This window comes from Zonotrichia albicollis, chromosome 2, assembly GCF_047830755.1.
Source record: "Zonotrichia albicollis isolate bZonAlb1 chromosome 2, bZonAlb1.hap1, whole genome shotgun sequence".
Taxonomy (NCBI): Eukaryota; Metazoa; Chordata; class Aves; order Passeriformes; family Passerellidae; genus Zonotrichia; species Zonotrichia albicollis.
This window is the reverse complement of record NC_133820.1, coordinates 107,223,467-107,246,683: the sequence shown is the minus strand read 5'-3', so window position 1 is coordinate 107,246,683 and position 23,217 is coordinate 107,223,467.

The window sequence follows — 23,217 nt, the reverse complement described above, 5'->3', positions numbered from 1 at the left end:
TCCCTGTTGTAGTTCTTTTGTCTTACTGTGAATGGACACCGAATGGTCAGACAGATTCATGCAACACATTCCCTCAAATTCTTCACATCCATGTCTTTGTGCTAAAAGCAAAAAATCTATGGCAGCTCTATTTTGCAAAACAGCATGGTTAACACTCTGCACATCTGTGGTTAGCATGTCTAGGATTTGTGATGTCTTGTTCAGTTCACTCTTTGCCCAGCACCCTAATTGTTTTGCTAAATTCATAGCCTTATTGGCAGATCCTCCCGGCAAGATAGTTGAAACAACCACTTGTTTGAATGTGCCCTAAAATTGTGGATCTCCTATCGAGCTGCAGTCTAAGTCATGTACGTCTCTTTCTGTTTGAATTTTGACTCAGCTGCATTAGCAAGGACACATTAGGATGAAACAATGACAGTTTACCCAAATAACAGGGTCCACCCTGTGGTCTAGCTGGTATGCCATTCCACGCCCTGTCTCCGCAAATTAAAAATATTCCCATGGGTAATTTCATTGGTGCAGTGATTTTTGTGCTGTTACATTTACTGTAATGCTGCGGAGAGATTTCACTCACATTCAGGAATGAATCTAGGGTGGCCCATGTTTCTTGTGGTCGGTTTGAAGACTTAAAGCTAAACCATCTACCAGCTGTAGTGTTAGACAAACTGGCGTTTGTACTGCCAAAAAGGTCCAATTCCTCAGGAGGAGAGTGCAAAGCACAGAATACGCTGCATTTCTTTCCCGTAGAGCTTTCCTTAATTGTACCAACAACTCATACAATCATTTATTATTCACTTCCTTAATTGCTGCTTCCTCTATTCGTTTGACTACTCCTGCAACATACATAGACTCTGTAACCACATTTAAAGGTCCCTGTAAGTTGGATACTGCCCATACTACTGCCAACAATTCCAAAGTTTGTAAACTATCCGCAGGGTCTGCTGTGATGATTTGATGTTTCCATTGTCCTTTTTCTTGCCAAGTGACAGCAGCACGCCTTGACTTCTTTCCTGCATCTGTAAAGGCTGTAATAGCTCCTTCTATAGGGCGTTCTTCTCTCAAGGGTCGAGTAATCCAGTTCCATTCTGTCATCCATTGCAAAACTCTAGGCACTAATTTGCTGGTATCCACTTTTGCAGATGATGTCAATAATGCTTCCTGTAAATCCTTTGAGTTAATCAGGTACCAGTCCAAGGTTTCTATTTCCATAGGCAGTCTAATGGTAGCAGGTTCTCTACCATCCACTTCAAGAATTCTGAGACGCCCCTTTTTGATTAATGCAGCCAATTGTTCAATTTTTGAACATATTGTTTTCTTATGCTGTAATGGTGGAGACAACCATTCCAACACCTGTATCTCCCCCGTTTTCTCTTGTTGTTGAGAGAGAGCACCAAGCAGGTGGCAAGGGCTATTCCAGATAGTAAGGTCAATAGGGTGGTCGAGTTGTCGACGAGAGACGTACCCCTGTTGTACACAGTCACTGATTTGTTGCAAGGCAAGACGATGCTCCTGTGTCAGGCATACAGGAGTAGTAGGGTCAACACCCTTTAACAAAGGCCGTAGGGCTTCTAACAAATGATTCGGTATGCCCACAATAGGCTTTAGCCACTGTAAGTCCCCCAGCAACTTCTGTGCATCATGTAGAGTCTTAATGTCCAGTTGTAACTCCAATTTTTGAGGTATCACTTTTTGATCCATCAGAGTCCATCCCAAATATTTCCAGGACTTTATAGTTTGAATTTTCTCTGAAGCAATATCAAGTGAATATGAAGCAAGGGTATTTCTAATAATGTCAATCTGCAAAGAGGAAAATGGTTGTTGCTGTGCAAACAAGATCATGAGCATGCATAAGGCTATCCCCTTTTAGAGGCCATTGCTTAACCATCACCGGTGTATCTGTTTTCCAGGTGAGTGGAATGGGGAAAGTCCAAGCAATGGCAATTACCCCAAAGGGTGCTGATTAGTTAACACCACTCCCAGTTGTGTTAAAATGTCCCTTCCAATTAGGCAGGAGACTGTAGGAGGCAGTTGCACAATTGAAAACACAGCAGATATTTGTTGATCCTCAATGGACACAGACAAAGAAGGTGACCTGCTTGCCAATGTAAATCCTCCTACTCCGGTGAGCATGTTTGCTGATGGGAATAGAGGCCAATGCTGTGGCCATGCCTCTGAAGAAATAATGCTGGTATCTGCTCCTGTATCCAATAATCCATAAAGGGTTATGCTTTGATGCCCATAAGTAACTGTGACCTTTTGCTTTGGTCTGTTTTGTAAATCCACAGTTAAAAGTGTAACACCAGTAGAGCCAAAACTTTTTTCATCCCGTGCTTGTTCAGTAAATGGTTGTATTCCAGAGGTCATTTGTGATAGTGGTATCAATTGTGCAATACGTTGTCCTTTTGTAATTTTAATTGGAGGATAGAGGGTGTAAGCCATGATTTGTATTTCCCCTGTAAAGTCTGCATCAATAACTCCAGGCAAAACAAATAATCCCAACATAGTTGTAGAAGAGCGTCCTAATAATAATGTTCCACATGTTTGTCCATTTAATATAAGAGGACCCTTTACTCCAGTTGGTATTTGCTCCCTGTTGTTGCGGGTTGCAGGCAGGAGGTGGCTGCGATGTCGCGGCAGCTGGTGCTGGTGTCTCTGATGTCACGGCAGCTACTTGTGTCTGGGCGCGGCCCTCGTGAAACGCGCTCTGCTGACAGTTTCCCGACCGCCGTCTACAAGCTGTGGTGTTGTGGGAGCTGGATCGGCAGTGAGCCACTTCGGAGAGGAGCAAGAGCAGCTAACACCTGATTCTGAGCAGCTAACACCTGATTCTGATTAGACTCTGCCTGCTTTTGTAACCCCAATCCTAACTCCTTTATAGCATCTACTAGAAATGCCTGCGAAGCAGTTGGCATTAATGCCATTCGCTCTAATGCTTCCTCAATGGTCCAATTTGCTCCCAAAGCAGATAATACCCTTTGGGTTGCTGCATTACTATTTTGAAGGATACACTGCTTCAATATCGCCCCCTTAAAGTAGTCTGCCACACCGGCCCGATCTATAGCAGCAGCCGCCCTATCGATAAAATTTCCAAATGATTCTTCTCTATCTTGCTTAATACCCATATAAATTGGTAATCCCCCTGGCTCTTTAACCATATCTATCGCTGTACGCACCAATCTCATAGCCTCTCTAAGCTTATCTGGTCCCAATATCATCTGTGCCTCTGTACGCAGAAATGCTCCTAATCCCATAAGTTCATCCACTGTCACTCCATGCAATGGATCTCCCGGAGCCCGTTGTACAGCAACTGACTCATTTACTAATGCTTGCCAATGTGCATTAAGCAATAATTGTTGATGCTGAGTAAATATTAAACGCACTATCCCTTTTAAATCATTTGGGCATAAAATCTGAGTGTTAAAGAGATAATCTAACATTTGCTTAACAGGTTCACTTTTTACACCAAACTGACTAACTGTAGAACGTAGCTGAGCTAACAACTTCCAATCTAAGGCAGAATATGCTGCCACATTATGCATAAAATTCCCCTGTGCATCATATTGAGGTGTATAAGTAACCGGACATGCAAGACTAGAAGCTATTTCTACGGCTTCACTATCTCCCATTTGCATCACCTCTTTTGCCAAAGCAGACCAAGCTTCCCTCCTTTGTTTAGCCATTTCCCCCCATAGATCACGGTGTGCCCCTGGGATGGGAGCTGGCTCTTTGGAGGTGCTATGCTGCTGGCATTTTGGTGCAGGCGCCGAATTTTCGCATTGGGAAGGCAGTAAAGCAGAGGCTGGCTCGCGCGGGGGAAGCGACCCCCCCGCAGCTGCAACCGGAGTTTGCTCAGGCAAAGCCGGCACGCGCGGGGGAAGGAGCCCCCCTCCCGCCGAAGCTGAAACCGGAGCACGCTCGAGCAGAGCCGGCTCGCACGGGGGAAGGGACCCCCCCGCTGGAGCTGTAACCGGAGCCGGCCTGCCCCGGGGTAGCGGCGGAGGCAAAGCCGGCGGCGGAGGCAGAGCTGGCTTGCTCCCCCCACCATCCGACCCGCCTGAAGCCGGCAGTGGAGGCAAAGCTGGCTTGCTTTTACCTCTCCCACCCGGCTCGCCTTCCCCCTCAGGCAAGGGAGGCGCAGACGGTTCCGCACTTTCTAAAGGCATGTCCTCAACACCACTATGCTGGGGATTTTTAGGCATAAGTATCTTAGTTACAGAAGGTGCTAAAGGGTCATCCTCACGACCATATCCTATATTCCTCTTATGAGCTTCTGTAGCCCTTTCTGCTGCCTTTCTCTCAGAGACCTGCTGAAGCAATGCATTATACACTACCCGCCATAATTTCCCAAACTTTTTAGCTGATTTATCCCCATCTAACACAGAGTCCATTAACACCTCTCCAAAATTTTTCCACTCTGAAAGCTCATGTACTGTATGTGGGTTAGTAAACATACCTATAGAATGACCATAAGCTAACAACCCCGGTAATTCCTTTTTTAAATCTATCTCTTTTACCCCTCGCTTTTCTAAATATGAGGAGAATAAATCATATGCCGCTTGCCTATCCATACCTATTCAGTGCGCACTGTTTAGCAGCTTCCAGACTTCGGCGGCACGTAGAGACTTGAGCGATCCTCAAGGGTGCTTTTTATAAATAATCCGGCACCGTCCCGCTGCAAGGACTCTCACCCAACTTCCGGACCGTGGCGAGTTCCCTTTTTTCTTTGTAATCCGAGAAAAAAGGACAGGGATTCAACGTTGCCGCATCGTTGCCCGCAGCGTTGCCCGCATTCTCCACCATTTGTCGACGGAAGGAGACCAGGACATCAGGTTGATCATCACAGGCCCAATTTTATTGATCAGCACAGCGGGTTAAATACAGTTCGTAATTAACTTCATGCATATTGCAAAAGTTGAGCTCAGGATTGGTTAGTTACATATCAGCAGTTACACCTACTTTTACATTCCTATGGTCCTACTTTTGATACTTTCTACATATTCTTAGGAGATATTCAGGACTAATCTCTACTCCCTTTCTCCATGTTGCAGCAAGGCCACTGATTGCAAGCTGCTGACATCTCCTTTCAGCTTGCTGACTGCTGATTTCTCAGCTTGACCAGTGGCAATATGTCAGCATGGCCTTTCTCAGCTAACCAACTATTAATAAAGCTCTCCACATTAAAGCTCTCCACACATATACAAGTATCTGTTTCTGGATATAAGCACCAAGGATGATATTCAGGTGCACTGATGTGACCCTGGCCCAATGCCAGGCACCCACAAGAGTCGTTTGTTCACCCTCCCCTGCCACAGCTGGGCAGCAGAGAGAAAAGAAATTTAACAAAGATTTCATGAGTGAGAAAAGGACCAAAAGAAAATCTTCAAGGGCAAACAGGCTCAACTTAAAGTTACAAAGTGAATGTAATACTAACAGAATCAGAGGAGGATAATGAGAAGCAAAATGAAACTCATTTCCCCCCCAGATCTTCCTTCCTTCCCACTGACAGTGAAGGGAGACAGGGTGTGAGGGTTTTGGTCATCAGCAAGATTTTCTTCTGCTTCTCTAGGAGAGGAGTCCTTCCCCTGTGAGACCATGGGGTCCCTCCCACGGGAGACAGTTCTCCATGATCTTCTTCGGTGTGGGTCCACTCTCATGAGTGGTAGCCATACCACACCTGCTGCAAACATGGGTCCCTACCACGGGCGCACAGTCCTCCCAAAACTGCTGAGCTGTGGGTCACTCTTCCACAGGCTGCAGTCTTCCAAGGACAGGCTGCTCCAGCCTGGGACCAGCACCGTTCTGTCCCCCAGGTCTCCCACTGAATCACAGCCTCCTCCAGGCATCCAGCTGCTCCAGCCTGGTCACCTTCCCATGGGCTGCGGGTGGATCTCTGCATCCCCTGTGGATCTCTGCATCCCCCGTGGATCCCCACAGGCTGCAGGGGCACCGCTATTTCACCATGGCCTCACCACAGCCTGAAGAGGAATCTCAGCTCCAGCAGCTGGAGCACCTCCTTGCCCTGCTTCTTCACTGACCTTGGTGTCACCATGTTGTTCCCCTCAGGTGTTGTCACCTCCTCCTCTTCTCTGGCTAGAAAAGCTGTGTGTCCTTTGTTACAATTTTTTTCATATTATGTCATCACAGAGGCATTACCAGCCTCTCTCATTGGTCCAGTTTTGGCCAGCAGCATTTCCATCTTCAGAGCCATCAGGGATTGGCACTGCTGGACATGGTGGAAACTTTCAGCAGCTTCTCACAGGAACCACTTCTGTGCCCCCCCGTAACCAAGAACAGACCATGCAAAACCAATACATCAGGACAAGGAAAAGTTTTAAATCTCTTGTGGACAGCAGAGTATAGGTGGGGTTTGCCCCTCACAAAAAGTTGTGAAGTCTGCCTCTTGCAGTGCACAGAGTTATTTTGTTTTGTGCAATTGTATCAGCTAGATTTTCCATAAAATCTTCTATAATAAAGAAGGAAAAGTGGGCCAAAATTTTCTGAGAAAAATACAAAAAAGAAGGCATACAGAGAAGTAAAATTATGATGCCTAAAAGAGGGAAAAACCTTAAAGGATAAGTGAGAGCTATCCTTTGAAGTATAAAGTTTTGGCATGATCAAAAGCTCACTATAGATAATGGAAAGATTTATATTGACTTCACTGGCGTTTGAATGCAGTAAAGTTTAGAGGAAACCAACAAAGTTTTCTCTTTTTTCCCATCAGCTTCTTAGCTGAACTGGTTTCAGGCATACTAAACAAAAAATATAGAGTCAGGAATGGAATTAGAATTAATTGACTTGAAAAAAAAATGGGCAAAAGTAATTAATTTATTTTAAAACAAAAATGCATAATTTTTAATAGGAATTTAAATAATTAAAATATTCTGTGTATTATTCCAAATATCCATATATTAATAATTTACTATAGATTTTCTGGGAGAAAAATAGAAAAATATTTGCATAATTTTTGCATTTTTTCTGTAAGACTTTGTAAAGATTTTTATAACATACCTTTTCAAAAATAATTTTCTTTTCTTTTACGATGTATTGACTATTTTTTCCTTCTCAAACTTTTCTTGTGAGATACAAAGTATACCTATTGACTTTAATGTCATAAGGAAAATAAATATTATAGCTTCATTTTCATGACAGACGTTCGGTCTGGGATGACTCCTCCCATTTATTTCTCAGGCCACTTTTTCAATTAGTTTAGAGAAGCATTCTGCATGAGGCCTTTTAAAGATAACTTATAGCCATAATACTGTTGTACTCTTTACAAATATTTAAAGTTTTAAAGAAAGTTTTTGTTCAAAGAGTTTTTTAATAGAAATACTTGTTCCAGAACCCACAGTTGCAGTTTAACACTTACATGGTCCTTCCTCTGGCTTTGCTATTATGAAAGTGTTTGAACAAGGCCATAGATTTGGTCAGTTTTTAAGGTTCATCATTGTTGCCATTACCAATAGCTAGACAAGAATGATCTTGAGATATTTTCGTAATTTTTCATTTTAGATAGTAGCATCAGTAGTAGCATGTTTGGTTTATTTATTTATAACTACTTTGTTACAAGCAAGTGGATACTTACACATCTGCACATCTACTGAGTATGACTATGATTGTCAAGTGTGACTTTTTCCCAAATTTTTTTTCATGGAAATTATGGTATTGTATAGTGAATATTTTTAGACTACAAAATGCAGCAATTCTGTCTTTGCTCTTTAAAAAAAAATATTTTTACAATTTTTCATATTATAGAGATATGAAAAAATTCTGAGATTAAATGAATTATTCAACCTGCTAGTCATGAAAAATGAATAATTACCATTTTTGGGATTAGCTTAGCCAAAGTTAGTCTGTTGTTTACACTTAGCAGCATTTCATCCATGACCATACAATTCTGCTAAACTATCCTTTCACTCTAGCCATACCTGAATGATGGAATGAGGTAATATGTCCTACCTACAAATGATTTTGTGGTTTTTTTAATGGGACTGGACTTCTTTTCTCTTTTATTTGTACTGTTTAATTTAATTTATATTCCAACACCTTTAAAAATTCCTCCAATTCCTCCAATTCTGAAGCCATAAATACAGTTGTGGAAAGAATAAATATGATTTTTTCAGTTTGTAAACTTGCTAGAGCTTCAAGTTTGAAACGTTTGCTTTTTTATGAGCTATTTTCCATATCTAAACACAATGTAACAAATTATTTCCTCCTGTCTCTCCTCTTATCTTACATTCAATGGAAATATGACTCCCTCATCAAGTTACTTTTAGTTGGTTTCTTCTGCTGTCTTCAGTAGTCCATTAGATCATTGAATATTTAAATAAAATAAGGCAGGTGGTTGAGGTTTCTTTGTGTTTGTTTCACAAGATATTTTGTATAAGAACTATGTAGTCAGAGGGGAGACAACAAAAACTGATTGGACAGAATTAAAATCCTAGTCCTGAATTTATACCATGATAGTCAGTAGATAACTCAAAGGAAAATGTTTTAGATGTCTCAATCATGAGAAAAACAGTTTCATTCAGAGATTATATTTATTCTAAAGCAGAGAATAAAAGGGAAAGTAAAATAAAAATGTGTAGCAAGAATCACTTGGGGTTTCTGAGGCATGAAGCATCAAACATGGCAGCTGTCAGTCCATGTCAGGTCCAGGCAATTGAGCTGCAGTTACTTGCCTGACAAGAGTCAGTCAGGAGACAAAGAACCAGCCTGTTAGCCTGACTGGTGGTTTATTCTTTGTATATAAAATCCATCACTTTTTCACTCGCTGGTGGTTTTTCTTTTTCTTTGTGCCACTTGATGGCAGTTGTGCTTCTAAAGGAGTTTGGTTTATTTGTTTGTATTACCTCACCCTTGCAGACATAATCTATCCTTTCTGACTCCTGTCTTTCTTTTTTTTTTCCCTTACCCTAGTCCTCCTTGCTCCTTGTCTTAATTTCTTCATTGGTACCTTCTTATTCCTTATTCCAGGAATGGGGACAGTCTCTCCAACGATGCTGCCTTGTCCTTCAGTTCAGCAAGCTTTTGTTTCTAGAATCCTACAACAAAATACTTACTAAGTATAATTAATAGTAAGTACTGTTGAACTGACTGAATAATTTGCTTTAATAACTTACTTTACTTTTTACCCTTCTTGTATTTTTGGGGGGGGTGGTTTGTTTGGTTTGTTTTGGGTTTTTTTTGTTTGTTTGTATTGTTGTGCTTTTTTTGGTGGGAAGTTGCTCCTTTGTTTGTTATGTTTTTATTGTTGTTGGGTCTCTTTGGTGGTTTTATTTTTCCTTTAGGATTGTATTTGTTTTCCTCTTGGACTTCTTGGAGTCTTCTTTTGATGCTCTGAATTATTAAAGATCCCATGTCAACAGTTTTCCTGGTGCCTGCAATATCATTTTATTGTTCTTTGACAGGTTTTCTCACAGCTCTTTTTCAAAATCTCAGGCAAAACTACCGACTTTTGGCATAGTATACTTGGGCCTTGGCTCTTTGGTATGAAGTTGGCCAAGTATTGTGGAATCAGAAGTTTTCAATGGGTTTATGAAGAGAAAGAGGTTTATGTTTCTCCAGAATCCTAAGGTCAGTAGTATCAATGTTCAAAGTAGAAAAAAATTGTCTCTGACAGTCTTAAGCATCTTGAGTTTGCAGGAAGCGGTTTTGGTGTTCACACCAGTTTTTTCCTACTTGTTCTTGAGGCTTAAAATATTTTTCATTTATATATATTTCCTGACAAAGAGTTGCACACTAAAACACACAAAATCTGTTATTTGTTATGCAAGCTGTTCTTTGTTATGCAGTTGCTTATGTTGATCACACTATATAAGGATTTTCTGACCTTAAGGTGGAATAGGCTGGGTAACTATCACTTGGCTGCTAAACCATTACTAGGTAATACTGTTTCAGATCAATGTAAATCCATATAAATGCAAAGATCTTGAACTTTCAGATTGGTATAAGAGGCCTATAGCCTTCAAACCATAACGGCAAATATGCTCTTGGACTGGATTAAGAACAAGAGATTTAGTATGTTGGTCATTTTCTCCTCTTATATTTCTATTCATTTATTGGCAACAGAATGTAACTGTTTCTCTTTTTCCCTGTCTTCTACTTATCTAAAATTTTCATAGAAGTAGGAAAAACATGATAAAAATACAAGAAAAAGTGAATGAGTTTGAAGAATTGAAGAAGTTAAATCATACTACTAAACTTTATTCAGATGTTTCTCTTACTGTACACAACTAGAATGAGAAAATGAATGGTAAGTTAGGAGAAGTTACTTATGGTAAGCAAAAATATTTTAACATAAAATTAAATAATGTATTTACAGCAAGTGTACTTTAAATGTATTACTTTGGATACATTATTTTTAATAATTTAGTTATTTGGCTTAATATATAACTTGTAGTATTTGAATGCACAAACAAATTCTAAAGCACATGGATATGATATACACATTTCAAAGATGGAAAATTTTGCTCTGTGAAGTAGAACATGGACTTGTTTTATTCAGATAGGATGTGATAACATGATAATCTATCATACCCAGGCAAAGACCGAGTACCTTCTTAACATTTAGCCTTCAGTGCTTATACATAAAGGTCACTGCATAATAGATATTTTCTCCTACAATTCTGAATTCTAGTCAGATATTAACATTATTATGATTAAATATTTAATAGCAACTCTAGAGTGATCATTGTAGGGGAAGATAGAGCTAAAAGAACAAATGGAACTAAACAAGATTTCAAAGCTTGCTGTGGACCACTTAAAACCTGAAATGGTAGTCTCAAATGATTGATCATTGTAAGTGACAGGTTTCCTTTTAAGGGTAAGCCTTTGATGGTTTAGGGAAAATATATATTTCTAAGTGAGTTAATTTGTGGAGTGGAATGGTGAAATTAATGTTATTCATTCCAACATAAAAATAACTATCATTAAAATAAATGTAGAGTTGTTCCACAGATTACAATACAATTGCAATACAATCTGAAAACATTCTCATGTTTTCAACTTCTCTATTATTTATCTCATACATCTATTATGTGATTGCAGGATATCCATGTTAAACAAAATTTGAATACAGTGCAAGGAAACCTGTTTTGATTTATATTATGAGGAGCAGTGAGAACTTTGGGCTTGTCTAGTTGGTGCAGACTGAGGGGCAACCTCAGTGCTCTCTGCAGCTTCCTAAGGAGTGGAAGTGAAGAGGGAGGTGCTGAGCTCTTCTCCCTGGGATCCAGGGAGAGGACACATGGGAATGACTCAAAGTTGCACCAGAGGAGGTTTAGGCTGAATGTTAGGAAGCATTTCTTTTCATAGAGAGTGATCATGCCCTGGAACAGGCTTCCTAAAGAGCTGGTCATGTCCCAAGGCTGTCAGTGTTTAAGAGGCATTTGGGTAACATGCTTCATCTTTTGGTCAGCCCTGAATTGGTCAGGCAATTAGACTGGATGATCACTCCACTCTATTCTATTTTATATGTCCAAAGAAAGAATCCATTTTATCCATATTATTTTTTTTATTCCTCCCATGTATTTGTGTTTCATTTGCCAAATGGAATAAATAAGTTTGGTTGGTTTTTTTTTTTAATTTGTAAGATATTCTTAATATTGATTATTTCACTGACATTGAATTAAGGTTAGAAATGTCTGAATAAGAAAGTAGCATTATCAAAGTTGAGACAAATTGATATTCACTGTTCAGTCAAGTCCTTGAAATACTTCATTGTCCATAATCAACTTGATCTAAATGGAGAATTCTATCAGTATATTGCCAGGCTATTTCTAGTATTTATTTATTTATTCAACTATTTCTATCTTGGTCTTTATCTGAAAGAGCATTTCTAACTTGTGAAAGCATCATGCTTAAAGCATTACTACCCTTCACTTTCTGATAGACCAAAATCTTGCATGTAATTTGCCTGGATTTTCCAGGAAAAAGGAAACAAGAATGTTTCTTCCTTAATATTTTCTTGTTGCCATTGGTTTCTTTGCTTTTATTTCACTGCATTTTTTCCCTATGAGCTAAAATATCTGGTAGGAAGAAAAGCAGTGTCAAGATTCTGGCATACTTGAAGAAATGTGCCTGTTTAATCAAATATAATTGATTCAGTAATAAATCTTCCAGGGAGATTGACACTCTCACTCTAAGGGTTTCAGAAGACAATCCTCTAGAAACACAGAAAGATTCAACTATAGTTAAAACTAAGAAACAAAAAGAAAGCAGTTTCTATGCTCATCTTTTGAAAAGACCACCTTAAAATACTCCGATATTTAACAATACATTTAATTTTGGTCCTCTCAAAAACATCACTTAATTCATTGCTTGACCACTTTTAGTTTATTTTCTCCTAGCAAAGGACATTTTACCGAAGATTTTATTTCCCTCTCTAAAGCAGCAATCTCAGGCAATCAGTTTTTATAGTCCTATTTTTTAGCTAAAATAATCTGGATAAAGATTAATTCCTTTTATTGTGTTATGTTAGCACCATTTAGTCTCAGAAACGGTGTATTTATATCTGTTTGGTAGGATAGCCTTTCTGCAATACATCAATGGCAGACACTGCTGCTGCTGGGAATGTAAGCTCTGCAAATACAGCATTGGCAGTGCAAGTGACAGAGCTGCACACAGCACAAATGCCCCTGTGGTTTGCAGTGCCACAGCTAATTTCCTTTCCCATTTTTATTCACTTTCACAGTAGCTTCCCTTTTTATCCTTTTTACTGCTTTCATTAATTTGTCCCAAAAGTTAATTTACGTGCTAGTTTTAGACATTTTGCTAATAAAAGACTGCTTTTCTAATGAAGATACAGAATCTTAAATGATATTTCTTTAAATGTTGTTCTATCAGGTAACTCATATAACTGAATATTTTTATTCATGTTAGTTTAGTGAATGAAAATTTTTACAGTTATAAAAAAAAGACTTGAATATGCATTTTCAAAACCAAATAAACATGTGACATATTTACTTTTATGATATATAACTGACAACTTCAGTGGTAAACGCTGAATTCCGAATATGTTGGCAAATTTCTTGTCTTGCACAATTTTTCTTTTATTTTCTTCCTTTAGAGGAATAGTGAAATAAATTCAGCCAGACTGATATTTGATTCTTTGTATTAAACCACACTATGGCATTTAACTCTGCTTGATTTTGTCCCTTGCAGATACAATTGTGAGGTCTACCTATGGCCAGTACAGAGTTAGAGTCTTTATTGTCTAATTTTGTATTGTTCTTGGTCAAGATAATCAGCTATTTATCATTATTCTTTATTCATTAAATAAGGTAAGACAGATCTGGCAGTCAGACATGAATTTAACAGAAAAGCAAAACTGAAATCTCCATGTGCTACCCACCTCCAGAGAAAAAAAAGGGGAACTGGACCACTCTGCCTCCAGTGGTAAGGCCAAAGAAAGCCAAAAGACAATAAGCTGCAAAAACCTACTCTTCTAATGTTTCATTCGTCCACAGTAAAAGCCTGAGGAGGGTTTTAATTTCTATTATTGCAATGTTATATAAATACCTGATGTACTACAATTACATATTGGTGACATATTGAAGTAAAACTATTAAATTAGTACCTTAAATAAATTAAGGGCATATCGTATTTTTTTTTTCTATGGCTGTGAGAAAGAATTTTATTATCCTATTTTAGCTCATTTTAAAACTTGTCACCTTAAGGCAACCCAGTTATTCAATTGTCTTCTCTTTTCACATGATAGATATAAGGTCCTTCACAAACCTCCTCCTAAAAGATGTTTCTGATCAGTGAGATGAGGATCTTCTTTAGTGTCGGTGGAGTCAATGTAGTTGAGGTGAGATCTTTAATTTTTAGATACCTAATGTTTAGTGAAATGAATCTCAGCTTCAAATATCACACTAAATGTTTTTTTTCACTTTTTTACAATGTTTTTTTCATTTCCAATATTTTTTTGTGCTTCTAAGGTAAAATAACTAGCTCAAGCCAAATACATATTAAATCCATAAGAATCTATTCCACCATCTGTAACAATTTGAATGAGTTCAAGTAATATCAAGTGTAATTTTGAAATTGTAAAAAAGTGTCTTCTGATAATTATACATTTTTTAATTTATAAATAATTTTAAATATTATGTGGTATTTATTTTCCTGGCTATATTAATGACCAGCAGCTTTATCTGTTGACAATCACCTCCTAACATATCAGAAACCAATAAAAGAAGTTTTATGATGTACCATACACAAAACTTCAAATTTATTTGCTTTGAAACTTTGTCACATTATTTAATTGAACAGATCTACTTTCTATATGTTATTAATGATTATTACGGTTAAATATTGATTTTAATACGCTTCATATTTTAAATACTATGTTTGTCTCAGAACTGCAAAATAGGTATCCAAAAAACTGTCAAATTTAAATACATAATCGATTGCAATTTGCCGTATTGTTCTCAATTCAAGTTTTTTGAGTCAAGAACAGCAGCAAATCTTTATACTGATGTAAACAATAAATGAGCTGCAGACACTTCATAAAACTGAAAGATTCAACATATCATGCTAAGAACTAATGTGAAGTTTTAAAAAAGTCTTTAGAGGCTGTGGATCATGCTGACAGTTAGACATCACTCATCAAGTATAGTAATAGAAGGTTTTGGAATAGCTCCAGTTCTAAAGACCCAGGGATGACTGAATATAAAATGATAAGTAAACACTAGAAAAGCTCATCTTGAAAAATAAGTCTTTCAATCGGAAAGAGGGGGTACAAGAAAAAAGGCCTGTTCCCATCATGGATTATCATCAAACTAGTAGATTTATTAAAAAACTGGTTGAAGACAGAGAAATCATTATAAAGGCATATAAACCTTAATTACATACAAGCTATATAACCTTTATTTATATATAACCATATATTATTTTTAAAACACCAAAACATTTAGGGTGGTCAAGCTTTGGAATAGGTTACCCAGGGAGATGGTGGGGTCACCAGCCTTGGAGGTGTTTAAGAGGTATCTGGATCTGGTGCTGGGTGATGTTTTACTGGTTTAGGAGTTACAGTGGTAGTGCTCAGCTTGATGGTAGGACTTGATGATCTTAAAGGTCTCTTCCAACCTTGATGATTCTATGATATTAACCCCAAATTGCTACAAAATTATTAGAAGATATTGTGTGCGCTGGCCTAGAACCCAAGAGTTATATCAAGTTATGAAGCCAACTGTGTTAGCTGCCAACAAATTGACAAGTAATAAAATTACAGTCTGGGAAAAGAGAAAAAAATGCCTTTCATCAGATACCAGCTGTTAGAACCCAATGCTGTTACCTTCTTTGCAGAAAACTTTCCGGTCCAAACAATTACTGGGGAAAATACAATAAATAAAATCTATGTTTCTTATCTTTGGTTTCTTATCTTCTGAAACCTGAAACCTGGGCATTTACAAATAGAAAGAGACAACCTAATATGTCTTTGATTTGAACAAAACTATAATCAGTAAGTAAAAATGATTCCTAGGTTGGGTCTAAAATATATCTGAGTGATTAGCTAAGATGAAATATGAAACCCTTCAGTGGGTTTTTACTGGTGAAGTCATGTGGTAATGGTGAAAGAAAACAGACCAAAAACATTTCTTAGATACAATTTTCATTTGTTACTGGCCTGAATGAAGGGCATAATGAAGCACTATACCTACCAGGACTGATAGCAAAGTTTTAATATTACCTGCACTGACAATTATCTATCACAGGAAGAGGAGTGCTAGAGTCACCAATGACATCTACAGTTACAAAAACCTACAGCAAGCAAACACAGCAGATTATAATTTCACTGGGGGAACCTGAATTGAAATGCAGTATTATTTTAGATCTATTTTTGTGGCCAAACTGTGAAAGTGTAACACTTAGCCCATAACCTAAACCCAAGAAAAAATAGGAGTAGGTTCTCATGAAAATGACCCAATATGAATTTCAATTCTTGGTACTATGTAGAGTCAGATAAGTCAGTTAGAATTATTGCAGAATAACAGATATATGGAAACTAGAACTTGTGTTTTGTATTTACAGAGCTACATTCCATAACTGTTTAATTGCTGCTCCCTAATACCTTGCTCTACTTTTAAAGTGACTCAGGTACTAATACCTGAATATCTAGCTAATAATTATAATTTATTTATATTTCACTACTCTACTAGACTATTTAAACTTTTAGTAAAAGAACTTAAAATATTTGTGAGATTTTCCATTAAACTTAGATAATAAATAAAAATAAGGAAATTCTGCTATACATAAACACAGAGCAGAAAAAAATCATTATGATATGATATATGATATGATATATGATATGATATGATATGATATGATATGATATATGATATGATATGATATATATGATTTTTTTGGTTATATCTAAAGGGGAGTTTGGAATTAATAAGAAGGGGAAAAGTAAAAGCAGGTGGTTACAAACAAGTTATTGTATTGTATATGCTTTTTCTTATATTCTTAGAAAACATCATTGTAACCTCTACTGATCAACCTGCAAGTGCATAAAGCAGAAATGTGGAAACCTCAGAACCCCTCGGAATTAATTATTTCCTTGTCAAATAGCACTATTATTTCTTGAAAATCACATACATCTAAATTCTTAATTATTGCAAAATAATTGTAGAACTCTAAAATAAAACAGGTTGCAATGGGCCTTTATATGTCATCTTGTCCATCTACAGCTCAAAGATGGGCTGGTAGAGATCAGGCTGCTCACAGCTCTGATGAGCTGAGCTGTGAGGATCATCAAGGGTGGAGGTTCCACATCCACAGTAGCCTCTTATGCTGTCTCATGACACTTGCAGTAAAGCATGTCCACATGTAACTGGAATTTTCCATATGGCAGCTTGTGTGTCCATTGCCTCTCATCCTACCACTGTGCACCTGAAAGATGGATCCTTCTTCCTAATTTACCATCTTTATAAAGATGAGGTTTTCAACTCATCTTTACAAAATATCAAAATCCTTGCAGGTAGCTTGCATGCTCTTTTAATGGAGCCAGTATTCATACAGGGCAGCACTCCAACCATTTGTGCTATCTCACGAAAACTCTCTAACCCCACAGATATCATAACTGTACAATTAATGAATTTTTAATTGCTTTTCTGTTTTACACACTGATGAATCTTTGCTGCAATACTTGAAATGGATATCTGGTCATTCTGTTTTCACATGAGGAGTGTGAGGATCACTTCTTTACTCTGTTTCTATACCTTCTCTCTTTATCCACTTTCCTTCATCTAGTACCATTAAAAGCTCTGCTGTTTGAATGAGGGAATTTGCTTTCAGAGATGATATCTCCTCACTTTGTCAAATGAACTATTGTCCAGCCATCCCCTTTTCTTAGGGAGGGTTCCCTGGGTGCAAAACAACATTTATAACTGGAAGAAATTACTTCCCTTTTATCAGCAATCTAGGAAAATGTCACCTATTCCTTCCAGCATAACCTCACCCCTAGAGTCGTGCTCATTTGCTGCTGTAGCAAAGAAGACATTCCTACAGTTTTCAGACTTACGTTATGGTCATTTCTCCACTGCTTTCTAGGCATGGAGTTCTTTCAACATCTTCCAAGTATCATGCCTCCAGTAGGTGTAATTTGAATTCCAAATTCTAATAGAATTTTGAGTTATGTGAGTCTTCATTTCAAGCAGGGCTATTTCTATCCTGTTGATTGAAAAAAAAAAAAAAAAAAAAAAGGAAAGATATGCACAAAGATCTTCAATAGAAAAAAAAGGTTAATAAACCACCTAATCCTAAACCGGACTAAATTGTTAAACAATGCTACAGCTACAATTGAAAGGAGTTACATTGTACTAAGGCATTTTACTTCTCATTTAAAAATGAGTCTCTTGTTCTGGTTTGTGTTTGGTTTTGTGTTTTACTTACTGCTTGTTTTTTAATGTGACCTCAAGAACTTGTTAACTCATAACACATATGTGCTTTTGTTTAATTGGTGTTGAAAATCTGGTTATGCCCATGAGTTCATATATATATTATTATCAAGAAAAATGTCATCTGGAGGTCCCTTTTGGTCCCTTTTGAGACAGTCCTTAAAGTCAAATTATTAATTACCTTATGAAGGTATCGACAATGATACCTTAAGAAAAAAAAGTCTCTGGAAATGCTACCTAGTGAGGCTGTGACCCTTCCATTGTGTTTTCACTGTGAGTCATAGCACCCTCTCACACCACTGAATACCAGAGAGCTCCTCTCTAGAGATAAATGCATAAACATGAATTGAAACAGACACAGCAGTAAAAGGAAAGGGCCCTAAGGAAATGTGTCTGTTGTATTAACACTTCACATGCCTGTTAGGTGCATAGGCTTTCCATGGTGAATAATACGGGCATTATTAATGTTTCAATGTTTTTTCTTGATTTAGAGTTGAGAGCAAACAAATTATTATTATGTAAAGAAGATAAAGTGAAGTTGAATGTTTGGCTTATACACTCCAAGCTATGGTACATTCTAGGATTTAAGCAATCTGTAACCTGAAGGAATGTAGACAAACTGAAAGGAACAAATAAAACAAATCTACCGAGGCTTAACACTCAGAGCATATTTGACTTCTTAGGTATGGCATGATGCTTTGATACTCAAAATTGCTTTATTTAAAGAGAGACAGTATGTCACAGTTCAGGTCAAGATCTTTCCTTCACTAATTTTTAAAATATTAGAAAAAGAGAAAAAAATCCTTATTCGGATGCACTTCGGATGTATAAATGAAATAATTAAGAGAAGGCTGTACATAATATAAAAAGTCCTGCAGAGAAGTTTTCAATATATTTTCAATTTTCCGCTGGACTTTTTCAGTGGATTGGATGATCTCTTAGAGTCCCTTATGTCTTGCTTTTTTTTTTTTTGTCTTAATTGCATTTTATTTCTGTGCCCCATAGACTGGAAAATCTATATGAATTTATACCCTAAATCAAAGAATTAGAAATACTTTCAGCTTAAAATATTAATGAATATATTTATTTGCTGGTTTACAAGAACTGCTCTTTTCAAAAAGAAAAGTAGAGACTCTTGTTCTGTTCATAAAAGGTCTGATTTGGTAAGGAAGACTGCACTCTTTTCTGAAAACTGGAAACTTTCAAAAATATTTAACTTTGAGCATCCAATACTTAAGTTACTTAATATTCGTGCATAGATAATGTTATCTTCAATTGAAAAATGCTGATTATTAGCAATATTTTTCCTCTACCAATTTTAGAAAGATTTTAGCAAAAAAAAAGACCCAAACCATAAGAAATTTAAATTCAACTGATAGCCATAATTTAATGAGTAGTCCAGAACAAGACATTTCACTGTGGCCTAATTACAGCAAAATGCTTATGCAATATTGGACAAACACTTATTCTTGAGTTTTATTCATCACTATACAGGCCTCTACACATTTACTATCTCATAAGAAAACTAATAGAGAAAGAGTGCAAAAAACTACCCAAGTATGACTGCAACCCCAGACACCTTGTCAGACACTACTTTCAGTTAGGCTTTCTCTTGGGGTGATGTCTACTCTCTAAACTAGATTGACCCAAGCTCATAGTAAAATGTTGCTGTGCTACTCTAGAATGTCTTGTTTATTTGTCACTTAAGTCCTGAACTTCAAAAAGGATCTGATACAACTGACGACAGAAACATGAAAATAACTTCTGTAGCTGTACATTAATATTACACCTCTCAGTGCTTGGAGAGGGCCTTCAAGAAAGCTGGAGGGGGACTTATACAAGGCCAGAAAGTGATAGGAAAAGAGATAATGGCTTCAACTGAAAGGGGGCAAGTGTAGAGTAGCTATTGGGCAGAAATCCTTTTCTGTGAGGGTCATGAGGCAGGGGAAAAGGTTCACCTAAGAAGCTATAGACTCCCCAGCCATGGAAACATTCAAGGCCAGGTTGGGTGGTTCTTTGATCAAGTGGAAGGGGTCCCTGCCTATGGCAAGGGGAAGTGGACTAGATGACCCTTAAAGTCTGTGATTCTATGATTCTTTGTGAGGTATCTCAGAGCTGGTTGGCTAGGTTTGGGCAGGGTTATAATGGTGAATTCTCAACCCACTCCTGTTTGAAAGTTTTTGTTAATAACTGATACAAAGGAGCAACAATCAAATCACAAAGGTGTTCTAGATTGACTCTGAAGTTGGAAAGAACTCACTGAGAAGGTGAATGAAGATGTAATGTTAGGAAATAATGAAGTTCGTTATAAATTATAAAGGGAAGGGAAGGGAAGGGAAGGGAAGGGAAGGGAAGGGAAGGGAAGGGAAGGGAAGGGAAGGGAAGGGAAGGGAAGGGAAGGGAAGGGAAGGGAAGGGAAGGGAAGGGAAGGGAAGGGAAGGGAAGGGAAGGGAAGGCATAATAAAACCTTGATATTTTTAAGAATGTTGAGTAATCTTTGGTTTTGAGAGTGTTAGAAAAATATAAGTAAAACCCATCATTTTTACATAGAGTAGATGACCTTTGAGTTTTTTTCTAGTCTTATTTGCATATCCATAGATTTTATGACTTGTGCAAAGAAATAGCATAGCTTCAATTAGTAGTCATATGGAGGATGTTACTTTCAGACAATGAGGTTTTGCAAATTAAAATCAGTCTGATGGTTCACATACTTTTTCTGTGGGTTTTTCCTGAGAGTAGTATATATACTTCATCATCTCAAACAAGCAAGCAGATATTTAGTTTTTAAAGTAATTTTGCATAAAGCTTTTTAGGCTTAAAATTCCCTGGCTTTTTTGGCACTTTTGCATAACTCTATTAACTAGAGATAGAGCTGTTTAAAGGATATGCATAATTTGATCACATTTCATTCAGGAATACTATATCTGAAAACTGGTTTGTCAGCTACAGCAAGGAAAAGGATACAGTGTTCAAATCTGTTCTCTGAGGTGGAGGCTTCCACATCAAGTTGGAGCTGTTAACATTACTGCTTGCTGTTTTATAAAAATATGTTCTTACACTTCTGTATGGCTGACTCTACAAAATAATTCCAGAAAAGCACAATGAGGTTGATAGACTTTTAATCCTGTTTGTAGCGCACGGTTTGCAAAGCTTTCCCAAGAGATCCCAAACTTTACTGGTTAATAGAGCACAGTGTACTTACTCTGAGCTGATTACTTTCTGGTTTATAGTTACCAATTAGAGAAACCAATTACAGTTCCAAACTGTGTCAACAGTGTTTGACCTAATTTCATGCCAGTTAATCAGTTACATAAACAAATTCTCTTTATAGAGCAAATTGAATTTGAGTTAAAGAATACACAGTATAAACTCTATACCATATTTTAGATATAAAAAATGTAATCAAGTACATTATTTAGAATGACCTTATTGAAATGTGCAGGAGACCCTTGGAAAGAAAGCACTCTTGGAGAAGCAAACAGCTCATCACAGTTGCTACTTTCTTGTAATCTGCTGAGAATCTTTTTTGTAAAAAAAAAAAGTGAATTTCCCCTTCAGCTCTTTCATTTTTTATTCTTATAGATTTAATATTAATGTTTCAAAAGCTGATTGTAGCCTTAGAAGTAGGAGGTGTATGGGTACCCATCTGCCAAATATGTGAGGTATTAGACAAATTATTAATTTGTTTTATTATAGGACCATGATGTTGGGATTGACCTAATCATACTTTGAAATTCATAGCAGATAAAGAATTTCACAAATACCTTAAGCTTTGAGAAGCACAGAAAAGACAAAAAGTCTGCATACATTTGTTTCTCTTGGATACCAAATATTAGATATCAACTCACAGAAAATTGAAACCAGAGAAGCAAAAAAAGGTGCATGGTATGGATTTTGTACAGGGGGATTAGTGTAACCGTTACATGTATTTCCTGGATTCTAGATGTTCAATCTTTGCTAATGAATATATTTTATACTTCAGTGCTCTCTTTTTATCTCTTACCCAATCCTCTTTTTTTTCAAAATATTATGCCTCTCTGAAAGAATGAAGGACATTTTTGTGATATATGCACACACACACTCACATTTGAAAACAAACAAATAAAAAAATAAACAGACCTCAGTCTGTTTTCTAAGGCCTGAGATAAAACTCATTGCATTTAATGGAAAACTCCTATGAGACTTATAGGATTTCATTCCAGTGTCAAGAGGGATCTTAGCTGCCTGCTTAGAACAAGTACTCTCTGAGCCTTTTAATAATGTTTCATCATCCTGCTCACTTAGTCAGCATAAAGTTATTAACCATATTCTTCATGTAGTGACAAAACTATATTTTTGAACTGATTCTAGAGGATGATATCATGACATTTAAACAAGGAATTTCCTGTATTATAGTACCAGTGCCATTTCCTTCTGTGGACAACAAAAGTATTTCCACTTGTTTCAAGGGCTTTGCAATGAACTCTGCCTTTCTTTATTCTTTTCAAGTTCCACTAACTGTGATATATTACTTTTTATTGCCATCAGTGAGCAAAGAATCATGAGTTTATTTGTCACAATCATAAAGTCATTAAACAAAGGCAAATTAGTAAAGGATGGTTCTGATTTGGTTTCCTTTCAGCCCACTCAGGAGAAAACAATGAGATATATTTTCATGTAAATTTAAGGTTTACGTGCGTACTGACATTGCAATTGATAGCACGGCTGAATGCTAGAAAATATGGCATGCGGAGCACCATGTTTCTCATCTAGAACTTTATGCTGGTTTTGACTATGATAGAATTAAATTTCTTCATGGTAACCGTTATGGAGCTGTGTTTTGGATCCCTGCTGGAAATAGTGTTGAAACACAGAGATGTTTTCATTATTGCTGAGCAGTGTTCACACAAACCTGTCTGTTCTGCCTCCCACCCCACCTGGCCTGTGCAGGGGCTGGGCTGCACGAGTTCAGAGGAGGCCCATCAGGATGGCTGACCCCACCTGACCAAAGGAACATCCCAGACTGTATCACATCATGCTCAGCATACAACACTCGAGGCAGGAGTGATGGTTCCTGTCTTCCTAAGCACTGCTAGCTTGAGGGACCGTCACTTTTGTTGAAATGGCTAAACAACTGTCTGCCCACAGGAAGCAGTGAATGAATTCCTTGTTTTGCTTGGCTTTCGTGTGTGGATTTTGCCTTGCTATTAAACTTCATCTCAGCCCACAAGTTTCCTCACTTTTAACCTTGCAATTCTCTCCTCCATCCCACTGATGGAGAATGAGCAATTGGGTGGGGCTCAGTTGCCGGCTGAGGTTAAATTGCAACAAATTGAAA